We start from the raw sequence: 15,830 nt of genomic DNA, 5'->3' as shown, positions 1-15,830 counted from the left end.
TGGTGTTTTCTCTCCCTCTATTTGACAAAACACTCTCGTTCATTTACAACAGCAACCGTACCTACCTTCATCCCAAAAAGTGGTGCGGGGTTCAGCTCAGAACAGTATGTGATAAATGTCGGATCCTAATTCAATAGAGTGTTATTCAATTGAATTGGCTAAAACGTATCACCAGTCCAGCTGTGGAGAGAGATGCTTAAACCAAATTTCACATGGCCTATTCCTCGTTTTATTCTCTTGACTGACAGCATTCACACACGGGGGTACTAAATACTTCGATGTTCCCTGACAATGGCATCGTAATTCATCTGTTATCAGGCCGTAATATTCCCTATGCCATTGCACAAAGAGGAGAGGTTGCCCTAACATTACTGCTGACGCCAGAGTCCTAGACGCTGCACTTAGAGTGTCTCCAGCAGAATATTATTCAAGCGCACCCTCGACAAAATCCATGAGACAAGAGTAGGCCACTGTGTGAGTAAGCACGCATCCTTTTACTGGCCTGAGAGATCTCAAGGTCATATGGTCATTCGTACGAACACTCACCACTTTCTAAAATCCATGAGCTGTTGCCGTCTAATGTAAAGAGGCAATTTTCATCGGCAGCTCTGATGGTGGCTGACCTCCTTTCACTGAGGAATTGAATGCAGCACAAACATCCTGCATACGGAGCTTTAAGGATGAATTAAAATCCCATCGCTCTACTTTAAAGCCAGTATAAGACAACGCTAATGACTGAATGCTGAAAAGTAGGCCATGCCCAAAACACCCCAGGCAAATCTAGCCTCAGGTTGTGTGCACTTCCTCAAAAACTGCACACGCAGATCTAGGATTGTATTCCTCCCCCTAATCTTCAACCCAGAACATACTGTACCATATACAAGGCAATATGTTCTGTGCTTTGACCGTGTGCGTGTTTTTTGCACATAGGCCACACTGAAAAGAGTGGAATGAAGTACAATACTTTTATAACCACTTAATTCTGTAGTTTTTTTGTTTTGTTTTGTTTTACAAGACACTCAACTGATTTTGTGTATAAATGAAAATTATTAACTGACATTTACCGTAAAATTGAGAACCAGATTAAAGCTACCAAACCCTCACATCTACAACTTTCAAATATGAGAAATTAAATGAATCAAGGCTGAAAATGTGTGTTGAGGAAAATCAAATGACTCGTTCAAAGTGATTTTTGGAGGACTACTGGGTATGTTTTAGGTAGAGCGTTTTTCATAAAAAATGAAGAAAAAAAATAATGTTTTCCTCCAACATCTGTGAGTTAACCAGCTTGAACGAAAAGTCACATCGGATCACATCCAGTTTCAACATTCCAACTTCAGGGCATATTATTTATTCATTCATATGTTGACATCCAAACTGTGCCCTAAATGCTGGCACTTTGAAAACTAGGTATGTTTCAGAACCCAAGCTGTGCATATACAGATACAACAGCGAGTTTGGCGCTTGCAGAGGGAAGAGGGGACTTTTTACCAGGCATGAATGCAGAAGAGATGAAACAATGAGGCCATTGTCGTTTTGTTACTGAAGAGCCCCAGAGCTTGTGCAAAGCAGCAACCACAACAATAAAAGTGCCTACATGTTGGCTGTAAAATATAATGTGGCTACAAGGCATCCCCTTAATTTCCATTGACACTATGCACAAAGCCCTTAGAGCCAGAATCATGTTCCTTATACTTATTTCTGAGGTAAACAGAGAGATAGGCTGTTTAAAACCAAATCATGGCGTGTGCAAATCTTTTAAGAGGTTGCCTCATGAACATGTTCTTGCTTCATCACTTGACGTCGGTGAGCACGTACTTAAAGATTAGGATCCTCCACAGGTATACAATTAATCTTTTTTATTCAGAGTAGTTTCATAATGTTATAGATTGTCACTTAAAGGAGAAGAAACATATTTACAACTATAGTCAATGCTCTTTTATTAAAGTAATTGTTATGACTGTAATCACCATACTCCAGAGTGCGGTTGCGACAGCAAATTACAATGTCTGGCCCTTAGTATGCAAACATGCTCTACAAAAGAACCTCCTATTTGACAGATGCAAAGATTCTAAAGATTTCTAGTAGAGCAGAGCCACCCCCTCTGTGCTGGATTAAGTTCTTCAGGTCTAATGATTAGCGGGGGCCTGTTTTTATTTGTTTTCAAAAAGGCATTTTACTCTTGATAGAATAACGAATGGCTTGCGTCTCCGGAGGCAACACATGCTCATCAAAAGACCGGGCTTTGTCCACCGATCTATAAACCAGTACCGCCACTTACCATGAAATACGTGCCGGATTACTTCAGAGCAAAATCAATGAGGAACAATGTCTCCCAATTTAAAGCGTGATCATGGCGCATTATGTTATATATCATAAGCCTGTGGTGGACAAGTATGAGCTATTGCGGGGCTGCTCATGTTTTAGGATGAGCTTGGAATTCCTTGGTGGGATTCTTGCTTTTCTTATCAATAACTCTGTCAGAGGCTGCCAGAAGATTTGGTAGCTGTGGATGCGCACAGCTATAAATCTGGGCCAAGGGTTGTGTGGGATGCTCAGATAAATGGGTTGGCCGTTGTTTCATTGCAACACTGTTTGTCTTTACTTTTCTCTTCTACTAGGGATTTAGAACACTACTGTCCTTGGTTGTCTCTCTGCAACAGCGGCTCTGGATTGGGTTGGAGTCAGCCCTGTCGCCCCAAGATTACACAAATTCACCACTGTGCATGCTCTACTCTTTTGTTTGCTTTTTATCTCTAGCGGGATTTAGATCGGCGTGGGTATGGGTGTGTGTCTTGGATTAAAAGGGAAACTGAGGATCCAGAATCAACCCCATTTGACGAGTTCACACGGTGCACAACATTGAGTTGAAGATCTCTGTTCAGGATGTTTCAATTTGACTAGAGACTTTTAAATATGATGCAGCTTTTTATCTTGGGTGTGCAGCAAAGCATCAATGTGAGGGAAGAGTGGGCCGCAGAGGCACAAAACACAATTATCCCTGTGGAAATGTGTCACATTTCCAGCGCCTTTTGTGATAAGGTTCCCTTAGACGCGTCTCCGAGCAGCGCCTTTCAAAACATACTGTGGAACAAAGACGACGATATGCCTTATTAGGTCACTTCTGGATTGCTTTTACACACTGATCAGGGATCTGCCTGGTAAATCACATGGGTATCATTAGAATCAACCCGGAGGTGAATGAAGAGTGTGAATGCAATTTAATGTTAATGACTTGGCTTCCGGTGTTTTTAAGAAAGTAGTCGTGTTTGGCTGCTTTGGTCTCAAAGAAGAATACGGTGAAATGGATGTTCTTTCATTGAATATGTCTGAGATAGTCGTGTTAAGCATGTAAGCTTAATATCATCTTAATAAACATCCCGTTAGTTTACATATTGCTGGGCGCCAGGCAACCGAGATGCTCCAACAGTAATTGTCACTGTTTGCTTTAGAGTTGAGAGTTGGATAGAGTTTGAAATGTGTGTGCGGCAGGTTTAGACTGGAGTGATTAAAGAGAATAAAACATTAGAATGCCTGCAAATTCAGGACTGTCAGAAAATGTTGAATCATTTAGTGTGTTCCAATATGGCGACGAGATCGGGCTCAATCAAAATCCCCACAAGTAGAAAACTCGGGCATAGTGTTCCGGTTGTATCTGCTGCTTGCTCACTATGCAGCAAAGCTAAAGCTGTCCTTAGAATGAATAAAACAAACTGGCAATATTTTGTTTGGTTTGTCTTTTTCCCCCAGTGAAGAGCGGACTTGTCAGGAAGGCAAAGCTTTTTCCAACCTAATCACTTTCCTCTTGTTTTGTTTCAAACTGATCTCTTTTTGTACCCACTCTCGATCCTCTCTGATCCGCTCTCCATTCCTGCCACTCTCGCAGAACCATTTCTATCCCAACCGTATCATTTTGCTCTTCAGATTCAGGACTGAGCTGTCTACCACCATTATGTGATTCGACACCTGTATTTATGGGAGCAGCTCAAACTCATAGAGTGCCCAAAAGCCCCTGAAAGACCTAAACCCCTCGAGTTGATCTTGCCAAATTCACCTTCAGGTTGTAATCCCTCAAGAGACACAACAGGTTTGGCAAGGCTCAAGGTGAGTACATGTCATGTGTTTTAGACCACGTTCGTACACACTGATGGCCTTCTGCATATACGAAACGATTACAGATTTTGCAGCACATCTTGTGGCCAGTGTTTGCAAAACCACTTAAATCTGGCCAAGAGATCAGTTCAGTGGTTTGAGGATCCCTTCAGTCTTACAAATTCGCCCACCTTGCTCAAACTCTCCAAAAAGTGAACTTTCCTAAGCTGCCAACTGCCAGGCTATACTTTTACTCAAACCATTGTCATCGTGACCTACAGCCACCAATTCATCAGAGCTGCCATCTAGGGGGGAGTAAGCCACCAGGCTATTTCTGTAATGACCCAGATTTCCAGGTGAATTGGGATCTGTATCAATGTAATGAGCCGCAGCCAAGAGAACATATTAGGTCAAATAAACTCTATTCCGTGAGGATTTTTGCACTTAATTGGCTCTGTGGCAGAATAGTTAAAACCACAAGCCAAAGAAAATGCAATTCAGAATCGATGATTTAGCAATCCATTGAGGATGTAACTTTTTTATAATTCAAAGAATAAGTAATTTTTCTAGGACCCTTATTACATGGCGTGTAGCAGAGTATAGTAAACTTATAATTGTGAAGCAGGAGGTGGAAGTAGACAGATTGGCTCTAGGCTTGATAGAGGAATTTAACGATTCTCAGAAGCTATCAGAAAGCTATCATCAAGACTGCAGGGATATAAATAGAATGTGAGGAGGAGGAGGTCTACATTGTAAGCACTGGAATGAACCGATCCCAAAGCAGATATACTGTTAAGGTTCAGAGTTTACAGCATGGGTGTCACACTCAATTTTACCATGGGCCACTTTGTAGTTACAGCTTAAATGATGGCAACCAATTCATGTTTAAAGTTCAAACTTTAACCCAAACCCAATAGGTGTTAAAACTCAATATTATCATGAGCCACTTTGTAGTTAAATTAGTAGTAATGGTAGTAGTTAACAGCTTAAATGGTGAGACCCAATACATGTTTTAAAGGTCTTATTACCAAGGGAATATGGATTGCTAATCAGACAAAATAATTTGTAGTATTGCTCAAATAATTGAAGACATCTCAACGTTATTTGTTGTACAGGCAAATCTTAAATGTTGGTATAGATTTTAGCAAGGATCATGAATGTTGACATCTGCTTTTGCGTGCCACAGAAAATGACGTGGCGGGCTGGATCCGGCCCCTGGCTTTATGTTTGAGACCTGTGGTTAACAGTGTCATTGGGGGACATTTATGAAGCCTCCACATTGGAAATCAGGGTGCCATTAGTGACCGCTTTCACGAGCGTTGCTCTTTGGGTTCCTTTGACCCAAAAATAACAACAGCATTCTAGATCTCACAAGTACAATCACAAAAATCTAAATTGGGATGTTTTTTTCATGTCAAAATGGTTCCAGTATATGTTGCAAGGAAGAGCAAATGTGAGAAATAGAGAAGATATGTCAAACCCCTTATATGGGTTCTCGGTATTACGTGAGTGAATATGGCCTGTAAAATTTATACATGGTTCTACGCTGACATTCCACTTCATTGAGATCATTCTGCCAGAAAGCAGTGAACATTTAAGGTTAAACAAACCTGTGAATGACTTTGTGCTGTGTAAATTGCAGGTCCGTTTATGTGAGGCAACAATGATTGAGCTTTCACACTCGCGTGCTTTTATAGCACACTATATTTTTATTTGTTCAGTAGGTTCCCCCAGTGGCCAAAGAACAACAAAGAAGAACAACAAGAACATTAATATTTGTCAACTGTGGGCATGTGAAGCCCTTTGATTGGTTTCTCTGATTAAGTGCTATAGTATAGATAAATTTGACTTGACTTCACAACAAAGGTCCTAAAGTGTAGCACTTCTGTTAAGTGCTACTTACAAGTTCATATTTTTGCCAAGACGTATTTATATTATCAAGTGTAAATACTGATAAGGAAGTTACGGAGGGCATACTTTATCTAATAATGTATATTGACAGACGGTACACGCTGCTGTCTGGTGAAACACACACCTTGAAAAACAACTAAAGGAATAGAGTTTTGTCTTGGATGCATGTTATTGGACACCATTGCTATTTTTTTTTTGTATTATTTCATACAAAAAGTAAGATTGGTGCTTGAATCTTTCAGAGTAACCGGCAAAGCTTCCGCTTCCCCCTTCTGCGTAGCGTCCTGTACTTATTTGTTGTGTTATTTGTTTATTTATTATTTATTCATCACTCCTATTTATTCATTGTTTGTGCCTTCTTGTTTTATTTTCTTGTGTTGTTTACTTGTATGAACATTGTGAACTATGTCTTGTCACCGTGGGATAGTGGGAATGTAATTTCAATCTCTTTGTGTGTCTTGGCATGTGAAGAAATTGACAATAAAGCAGACTTTGACTTGACTTGACTTTGAAAGCAATTTTTCTCACACACTATTAAATATTGATATGCTGTCCAATTTTAGTAAAGTAAAGCAAAACATAGCATATACATGCTAAAATGATGTTGAGTGGCAGTGGATGCAAATGTCCAGTGAGCCCAACTAAACACAATTCACAGCTATATGTTCTTATGTAAAATAACAATTTTGCTAGCACTGCACTAGGTTTAAATATTGATTCTGTCATGACTAAGATTACATTTGATCACCTTAAGTGTTTGATAAAAGTAACGGACTGTAAGAATGTAATTTTCAACTTTTATGTTTAACTTGCACAAATGAAAGAAATAGAAATGACTTACAAAGAAAAAATATGTTTGCTGCTGCTGCAAAATTGTTGACAAAACTACATAAAAGTCACAACTGCAGAGGAAACCCGGCAGTAAAAATACGCATTTACAAGAAGGGACTACACAAAGTACATGTCATTCAATGCAAGATTGTATAACATTATTTTTTTTAATGCTGGTCCACCAATGGTGATGAAGAGGGAGTGTGGGAGTGTGGAAAGATCTCCATTAATCTCTGGCATTACTGTAGTCATTTCCCCATTCCTCATCACCAGCACCATGTGCTCTATGAGATTTAAAATATAAATATAAATAAATATAATCTGTCAGCATTATGAGGTTAACACACACCCGCAAGACTGGTGTCCTATCTGTCGCCACGCTTCACACATACATCACCGGAACTTGACGTCGCTTTTTGTAGCTCTGGCTGGATATGCCACTCCTGCTCGTTTCTGTAATTTCTCAACAGTGGAGCCGACACGCTGCTGAACCCCAGAGAAAAATTAAGGGGGAAAGCGTGCAACTAGAAAGCAAAAGGAAGCAAAGAAATGCAGCAATGCGGACAGAGAGGAATCTGCTAATTGTTTCCCAAGTGTGGGTGACCCAGTGACTCAAGGGGAGCTCTTCCACGTTCACTTAAAACGAGTAAACCAGCAGTCATTATTGATTGGGTAGCACAGACTCATGGTCTTCCACAGCGTGCTCTTATGAGCGGGTTGTTATTTCAGATGATGCTGTAATAAAGCCTCAGTGATATACCCTCCATCCTTTGCACATGTCCAAGAGTTCCTCAAACTCTGAAATCACGGCAAAGAATAAATAAAGGAGACAGGATAACAGTCAGCAAGGTTGACCCATATATGAATATTAGGTTGATGGAAGACACTCCAACATGGTCCATTTAGCCAGCTCCATGTCATGTCTTCATAGGATGGGCTTTTACTAAGCTTCTTAAGAGCCAGCCCCAGGGGATCTATAGAAGGATAGAGGTACTGACTCAGGCCTTATCTCAACCAATTTATCCCATGAATTAGACGGGCTCCGGCCTCTGTGTCCTGTCAGATCCACACAATACTTACTCCGTGTTAAGTAAATGAATGAGATAGAAAGGGGGCTTAACGATTGCTTGGTAGGATAAGACGTTGGTGAATTGACAGAGGAAAGGAACGCGTTCATGTGCATCTTTTTAATAATGGATTTACTGTCACTTGTTGGCATTTTCAGACTGGATTTAGACAAATCAGAACCACAATAACAAGGATTATAAAGAGATCCTTAAAAGCAAACGGTCAGATGTCACTTTTGCCTGAGACATGAGGCCCTAATTTCATGCGCACTCGTCGAAATATCTGGCCCGTCTATATATTTTTTTATGTTTCCGGGGCAAGTCGAGTTTAGCGTGCTTGTGAGTTTGGTAGACAGTAATAGCAGTCAATAGCACTACTATTGCATGCCTGTGACGTATTTAGCAATTTGGTGACCAAGAGCAGCCTCGATTTTAGACCAGCTAAATGTAAGTCTAAATTGGTTAATCGCGATTTCCGTGGATTTGATCAAGGCTCAGGTAGACCAATTCTGAGCTGCACGGACATACAGTATGTGGTGCATGTCATCAAATTCACAAATTCCTAAGGCTTTTTCTAATGTCCATCATGTTTTGGTATGGTATTTGGTTTGGTTGTGGGGTCTAACTAAGTGACTGATTGGTTGATTACTGTATTTTCCGGACTATAAGTCACTGTAGAGTATAAATCGCACCAGCCATAAAATACATAATAAAGAAGAAAAAGACATATAAGTCGCACCGGAGTATAAATCACATTTTTGGGGGAAATTTATTTGACAAAATCCTACACCAAGAACAGACATGAATAGGCAACAACAGGCTGAACGGTACGATATGCTAACATTACATAAACACAAACGAGAAACTGAGAACGCACCTGTTGAAACATATTAAGAGATATTCAAATAACTATAGCATCAATAACATGCTAATAAATTAGCGAACCATCCGGGTCACTCCAAATCATTAAATCTAACGAAATCTTCATCCTCTGTGCCACTTATAAACAACTCTGCTAACTCGGAAGTAGACGACACAGCGCTTCCTCTTCTACATGGCTTACATCATACTCATCGTCAGTTGCAGTTCCAACTATTCCACAGGCCTATAGCACCCTCTTGCGGTTTAGTTTGAAAATAACGTAAAACTATTTAATGTGTTAATAATTTCACACATAAGTCGCTCCTGAGTACAAGTCGCACACCCGGCCAAACTATGAAAAAACTGAAATTTATAGTCAAGAAAATACGGTAATTAGTCAAGAGGTACGTTACGGAATTTTTTTTAGAAGTGAACATCAAATTTATCAATGTATACAATTTCATATCTTGTGGAAAGGAAAACTGCAGCGGTTCAGTTTAGGGTCGTGTAAAGGCTTTCCTTCTGTTGCTGTCATGTTTGTCTTGCACCACCACATCTTGCTGCATCACAGAAAGAGTATGTGATGCATTTTTTAAATCTCAAAACTGAAAAACAATCAAAAATAGCTCCTCAGTGCCTGTGCATATCTTATTACACTCCTGATTTTAACTGAGCAGGACATACCAGTCACACTTTTGTTGTTGTTGTCATGTGTAAAATGTCTAATTTTACTAATAAATATATGATGCATTTTGGCCAGCAGCAAATGCCGACATACTGCGTGACATCTGCTTTGTAGTTAGATGTAGAGCAGGCGATGTCCAAAAGAATTTTTGCTAAGTAGACACTGGTCGTTGGCAGGAAAAACCTGTTAGTCAAGGGAAATGCTTTTGGGCCATGAACAATGTCAAATCTGTGTTAAATGTGTTATTTGGAGCTAATTTGAGGCCTCTTTTTGTTCCAGAACCATTTTGCTAGTACAACAAAGTGTCTTCTGCTGCTTTCCATCTCATTAAGAGGTGACACATTACCTTTTAGTACACCAGTAAAATCTATTTGGGGAGGAAGAAATAATACATTTTAGAAGTATCACAATGCAAACCACTTCAAATTAATTAATATATTACAACAATCAATTATTAAGCAATCAAATGCAAAACCCAGCTAAACTACAAATTACAATGACAGTTACTATCTCTAGTTGTCTGTGCCAGTGGCTGCTTCATACATCAGTGATGTCAAATTAGGCTGAGTGTCTCTGCTGTTACAAATTTGGATTTAGGTTTTGCATTTACTTTCATGCTAAATACGAGTGCCACCAACAAGCTGCAAAACAAGTAAATGTGAAGCTGAGCGAGGGGAACTCAAACATAGCCATTGTCCAAGCATTGATCAGAGCCAATATAATCATTTGCAATTCACTCAAGAAGAAAGAAGCTACTTGTAGTAAAAGATGTTGCAGGGGTAGGTAACGGAAAAAACAACACTTGATTAGGGGAACATTGAGCGAGCTGTAAAGAAGACCCAAAACAATTGTCAGTGACATCAGTAACAACCTTCAGAGGGCAGGAATGAAGCTGTTACAATCAACCATTTGCAGAGGACTTTATGAGCAAACATACAAAAATGACATCAGGAGTCAAACCCAAAGATTTTTAGTCTGAAGCAAAATAAAAAGAATATGCCTTTCTTTTTCAATAGTTTTGCAAGGAAGTATGAGTTACCTACATTGCACCGCGTTACACTTGATGTAAGTAGGTGAAAGCCGTGACAAAAGAATGACTTCTGCATAGGTATAGGGCAAACATGACTCGGACATATTACTGGTCAGTAGTATGCAATTGGGACATTATTAATTTCCTCCTCTGCATCTTCAAGACAACATGTCAAACACAATAAAGAATATTGGAAAACAAAAATAACCTTGACCCAGACCCAACCCCTCCTGCTGTCTCACTTTCAGATCTGCACTCGAGCATATACACAACGTGCCCACAATCATCCTTTCCAGACAAGTGGATTGGGGAGCAATAATACGTTGAAACGGAAACACAAGTGCACGCTGTTGTTTACTTGATTGTCTATTGTGGGCCATGTCTTGTCACCGTGGGATAGCGGGGAACGAAATTTCGGTTTCTTTGTGTGTCTTTGGCATGTGGAGAAATTGACAATAAAGCTGACTTTGACTTTGACTTTTGACTTTGACAAAGCCAGAGACCAATAGTGGCTCCCCTATGTCACATCAGGCCGAGACAAACTGCTCAGCTAAGAATGAGGCCCTGCTGAACTTTGTAGCACACTGAGGCTCATTAGGTTTTTCCTTGTGGGGACTCATGTAAACAAGTTTAATTGTCAACTGTGGCCATGTTAAGCCCTTTGAGACGTTTTTGTGATTAAAGGCTATATAAATAAGTTTGACTTAACTTGACAAGTGCACACTTTGAACTGCACTATGAAACGTATCAGCGTGCTCAGGAGCGCGCTAGCCTGTGTGCCTGTCAGGGATCACACATTGACTGCTTCTTGATGGCCCAGCCCTTCCAGTCCACTGAAGGACAATCTGTCTGGAAAATGAACACAATCGGTGGACTCTGTTCCTAGCATTTATTCGACGACAGCTTCAACAGAGATTGCCTTGTCTGCAGTACATGAAGCTTGTGTGATTTTTGACAATGCAAGAGTCAAAGTCAAAGAATGTAAAAACGAGGTGCCAAGTGGGGACTGTAAAAAAAAAAAAAAAAAAAGCTCTCTTTCAGACCGCCACTGAGACTAAATGACCAGGAGGAAATTGGAAGCATCTGAATAATCATCATATTAAAAACATCCAAACAATATTAACAGGAGTATTCGCTCTGAGCACTCAATACAGAGAACTTATACCTCTATCTGGTGTTTCTGCTATCTAAAATTTTATTTGACTCAATGACAAAATATTGTGAACAAAGACCTCTTTCTGATGGAGATGATCAATAATTCGCTGATGCGTCACACTGTCACAGTATCACACAAACTAGGGCTGAATAATAAATCCAAATTTCAATCATGATTTCTATTTTGGCTCCTCTTGATCTTTATAACGAATCAATTGAAGCAATCCGTTTTCAAGTTCCTGATTTTGTGAAAGAACCCTGAATGCACCACACTGCTTGCATAAGTGGGTGTGAAGCAAATGATATTCTACCTTTCCTGAGCTTCCTTTAAACTGTTTAATGACACCTTAATTGGAGTTTACTATTAAATTAAACACAACAAAAATAATTACACATGTTGTGTAAATAGAGCATGCCACCACACTGCCCCTAAGAGGCCAAAACGCTAAGAAAGAGGTGTTTTTTTTTCTTCTAGTTGATATTATTTTGGTATGTTTTAATTTTACATTCTTACTCATTTATTTCATTTATCATTATTATAATATGGTCATTTAGATTTATAGTTACATTTAAAGGTGTTTTAACCAAGATTCAAGGAATTTCGTTTCCTCAAAATCGAACAATACAATCATTCAATTACCATATTTTGTCATACCAAAATAAAGAAATTTCCACATTATGTCACATGAAATTAAGTCATCTACATTTTTGGTTAGTCCAATAAATCAGAGGACTTGTGAAAATAACATAAGATAAAATAAATGTGATAAAGAAATAGGGTAATACTTCAATGTGTGCAAAGATGCAAGGCATCTAAAGTGAGGATATTGAAGAATGAAAATGCAAGAGGTTTGAATTTAACATTTTTACAAGGTCATTTTATACTACTATACTTATAGTAACCATTGACTACTTGAAAGTTAATAGCTGACCAAGGATAATGGTGAAATGTCAATCCATAATAATGGTCTAATAGGATAGGCTGGATCACTTGCTCATATTTGTCTCATTCACCTAAATCACAATGACAAAGAGCATTTGACATTTTCACTCGCTCGTTTCCAGTTTGGAACCCATTACTCTCAGCTACATTATTTGAGTGTGTGCCATGGCTTCTGCATACTGAGCTTATTGTGCCCAAGCTTCTCCAGGAGTAAGAAAATAGACAGACATGCAGCCTGCAGCATTGCACTGCCTTTAAACTTGCATCAGCTTCTTCTTCTTCTTCTTCTAGTCAATTCTCAGCAACATGCACCTGTCTATTGTTAACTTAAGAATTGCAAAAAGTGAATTATTCACTGGATCCTTCGATCAGAGGGTTCAAATGATGAGGATAGAAATAATACATTGATTCTCCCAAATTGATAAAAATATACTAATCCCAGCTCATAAAGGCAGATTATCTCTAAATAATCATATCCCACATGCCTGTAAATAGGCATTTGAATTGAGCAGGCTATTTGTCTAACAACAAACTAACAGGAAGCCTCAACATGGAGATAAAAATGTTCAATAAACAAAATAAAAATAAAATAAAATGTATGGAAATTACCCTAAATCTAGTGATGCGCTACCACTGCATATTTGAATTTATGTGCTTCTTTCATGTGGCTGCAGTCTTTTTTTGTTTTGTTTTTTGGTGCGGGAGCTCGTGCGTCACTCCTCCATCACGCACACGCATTGTCTTTTTGAAAGTAACAAGTGTTCGCAATGGGAACAATTAGCACAACGCATGCATACATCCCGACATGCAGCACTATTTGGCGGGTGCTGGAACACGTCGCATGTGTGTCAGTGTTGTTTAAAAAAAAAAAAAAAAAAAAACGGAGTCGGAGTGCATGCATCTCTTATGTTGGGGCAGCGCATTCAAACCCAGGGATGGGTTGGAGAAGTAGAATGCAATGAGCGTTGCAAAAACATGACTTCAGCTCTTAGTTTTCTCACACAAATAACACATAGTCCGCATGCTTCCCATTAATGTCAGGAAATATCTCACCTGCACAATCCAGATGTAAATCCCCCCATAACAGCGCGTCTGCCTTTACAGTAAAGAAATGGAAAATAATTACGTGGGTATACTCCAAATCCCACAAATGGCTTTTAAAAAATATATATTTCTTTGAGAAATAAGCCTCCAGTGTAGCAAGTCTCATTCCGTTCGCCCCGCCGTCATTAATAAAAAGGGGGCTCCAGAGCGTGAGTTGTTTCCGGCGAGAAAGCTCTTCCTTCTCAGTTCGCCTGCCTCTGGAGTGGATGCTCTTTCGCCTCAACTCGAGGCTCAAAGCCAGCCTGGCGAGAACGCGCAGCGCGACCCCGCTGCCTTCTCCCGAGCGCCAATTGGAGCCGGAGAGGAGAGTTACTAGGTAACCAAGGGCACACGCATCATACGTGGGGAAAAGAAGTACAGCAGATCGGTGCTGTCCAACTATGTGCGCAGACCTTCTGATTTCAATTATTGATTATCGTGTGAATTCATTCACACATATGAATTATTATTATTATTATTATTATCATCCATCCATCCATCCATCCATCCATCCATCCATCCATCCATCCATCCATCCATCCATCCATTTTCTGTACCGCTTGTCCCCACGGGGGTCGCAGGCGGGATGGAGCCTATCCCAGCAGTCATCGGGCAGTAGGCAGGGGACACCTTGAACTGGTTGCCAGCCAATCGCAGGGCACACAAAGATGAATAACCATCTGCACTTGCACTCACATCTACAGGCATATTGGATTGCTCAATCAGCCTACGATGCATGTTTTTGGGATGCGGGAGGAAACCGGAGTGCCCAGAGAAATCCCACGCAGGCACGGGGAGAACATGCAAACTCCACACAGTGAGGGCCGGAGGTTACTAACCAGTGCACCACCGAGCCACCCTATTATTATTATTATTATTATTATTTTATTTATTTATTTATTTTAAGGCGGCTCGGTGGCGCACTGGGTAGCACGTCCGCCTCACAGTTAGGAGGGTGCGGGTTCGATTCCACCTCCGGCCCTCCCTGTGTGGAGTTTGCATGTTCTCCCCGGGCCCATGTGGGTTTTCTCCGGGCACTCCGGTTTCCTCCGACATTCCATAAACATGCTTGGTAGGCCGATTGAAGACTCCAAATTGTCCCTAGGTGTGAGTGTGGGTGCGAATGGTTGTCTGTCTCTGTGTGCCCTGCGATTGGCTGGCAATCGGTTCAGGGTGTCCCCCGCCTACTGCCCGATGACGGCTGGGATAGGCTCCAGCACGCCCGCGACCCCCGTGGGGACTAAGCGGTTCAGAAAATGGATGGATGGATTATTTATTTTAATATTATTATTATCATTCAGCCTACTTTTTTACATGTATCGCCGTCCACAAAATGTATCCCATTTATATTGTTCAAGTTCAACATCTTCAAAAATGAGCACCATAAAGGTACTATTTTTCTTATTTCAAAAATTGGGTTTACCCACAAATGCACATTTTCACCCAGAGTCCCCATTAATTATCAATGGCACATTCAGACTCTCATCAAAATTCTAAATGTTAAACTCATTCAATTCACATCTATTTCAACATTGCAGGAATTCCCACATGCCAAAACTTCCATATTTTTCATATTCATATATACATTTTTCAACAATATATTTCCACATCATTCTGTCATTCAAAATCAAAATTTGATACTATTCCACATCATTCCATATCTTTCAACTTAGTGAACATTTTCTATACCAATATCATTCCACATCCATCTATATTCTTCAATAGCGTTCCACATTTTCCGCAGAATTTTTATAGTCCACGATAAGGTAATGATAGTTGAGTCAACATGAAACTAATTGATGAGGTCATTTGATTTTTTGTCAACTTGCTATCCATACCACTGCCCTCAGCTTTTAAATACATTTTCAAAAACTGCAAACCCACTCTAACTTGTTAAGGCCTTGCGATATGTTCTGAGAGAAACCCCTCAGAAGACAAATTATATATTCCAGAGCAAATGAAGAATTGCTCCAATGTACCTAATTTCATTATATTTAGTATAACTTATGCTTTTGTTCTTCATGTAATGTTTTAAAATTGACTTGAACTGGCCCTTCATAAACAATACGTAGATAATAACATAGTTGAATTGATGGTGGCGGTGATTGTTTCTTGCCTTAAGACATTAACACATTGGGTATTTATTTATTTAGTCATTCATTCATTTGCTTA

General features: G+C 39.8%; 1 protein-coding gene across 3 annotated transcripts in view; it reads right to left on the bottom strand.

The window, feature by feature from the left end:
* nlgn3a (neuroligin 3a) overlaps positions 1–13,897 on the bottom strand; it is a 165,918-nt gene extending 152,021 nt beyond the window's left edge. For all 3 annotated transcript variants that reach the window (XM_088388800.1, XM_088388809.1, XM_088388819.1), the window contains exon 1: positions 13,629–13,897. The gene's annotated coding sequence lies outside the window, so the exon portion shown is untranslated. The remainder of the gene's footprint in view (positions 1–13,628) is intronic.
* Between the last annotated feature and the right edge of the window lie 1,933 nt (positions 13,898–15,830).

This window comes from Syngnathus floridae, chromosome 1 (assembly GCF_059516105.1).
Source record: "Syngnathus floridae isolate MCC-2025c chromosome 1, RoL_Sflo_1.0, whole genome shotgun sequence".
Classification (NCBI taxonomy): Eukaryota; Metazoa; Chordata; class Actinopteri; order Syngnathiformes; family Syngnathidae; genus Syngnathus; species Syngnathus floridae.
The sequence above is the reverse complement of the archived record's forward strand: the minus strand, read 5'-3'. Positions and strand labels throughout refer to the sequence as shown.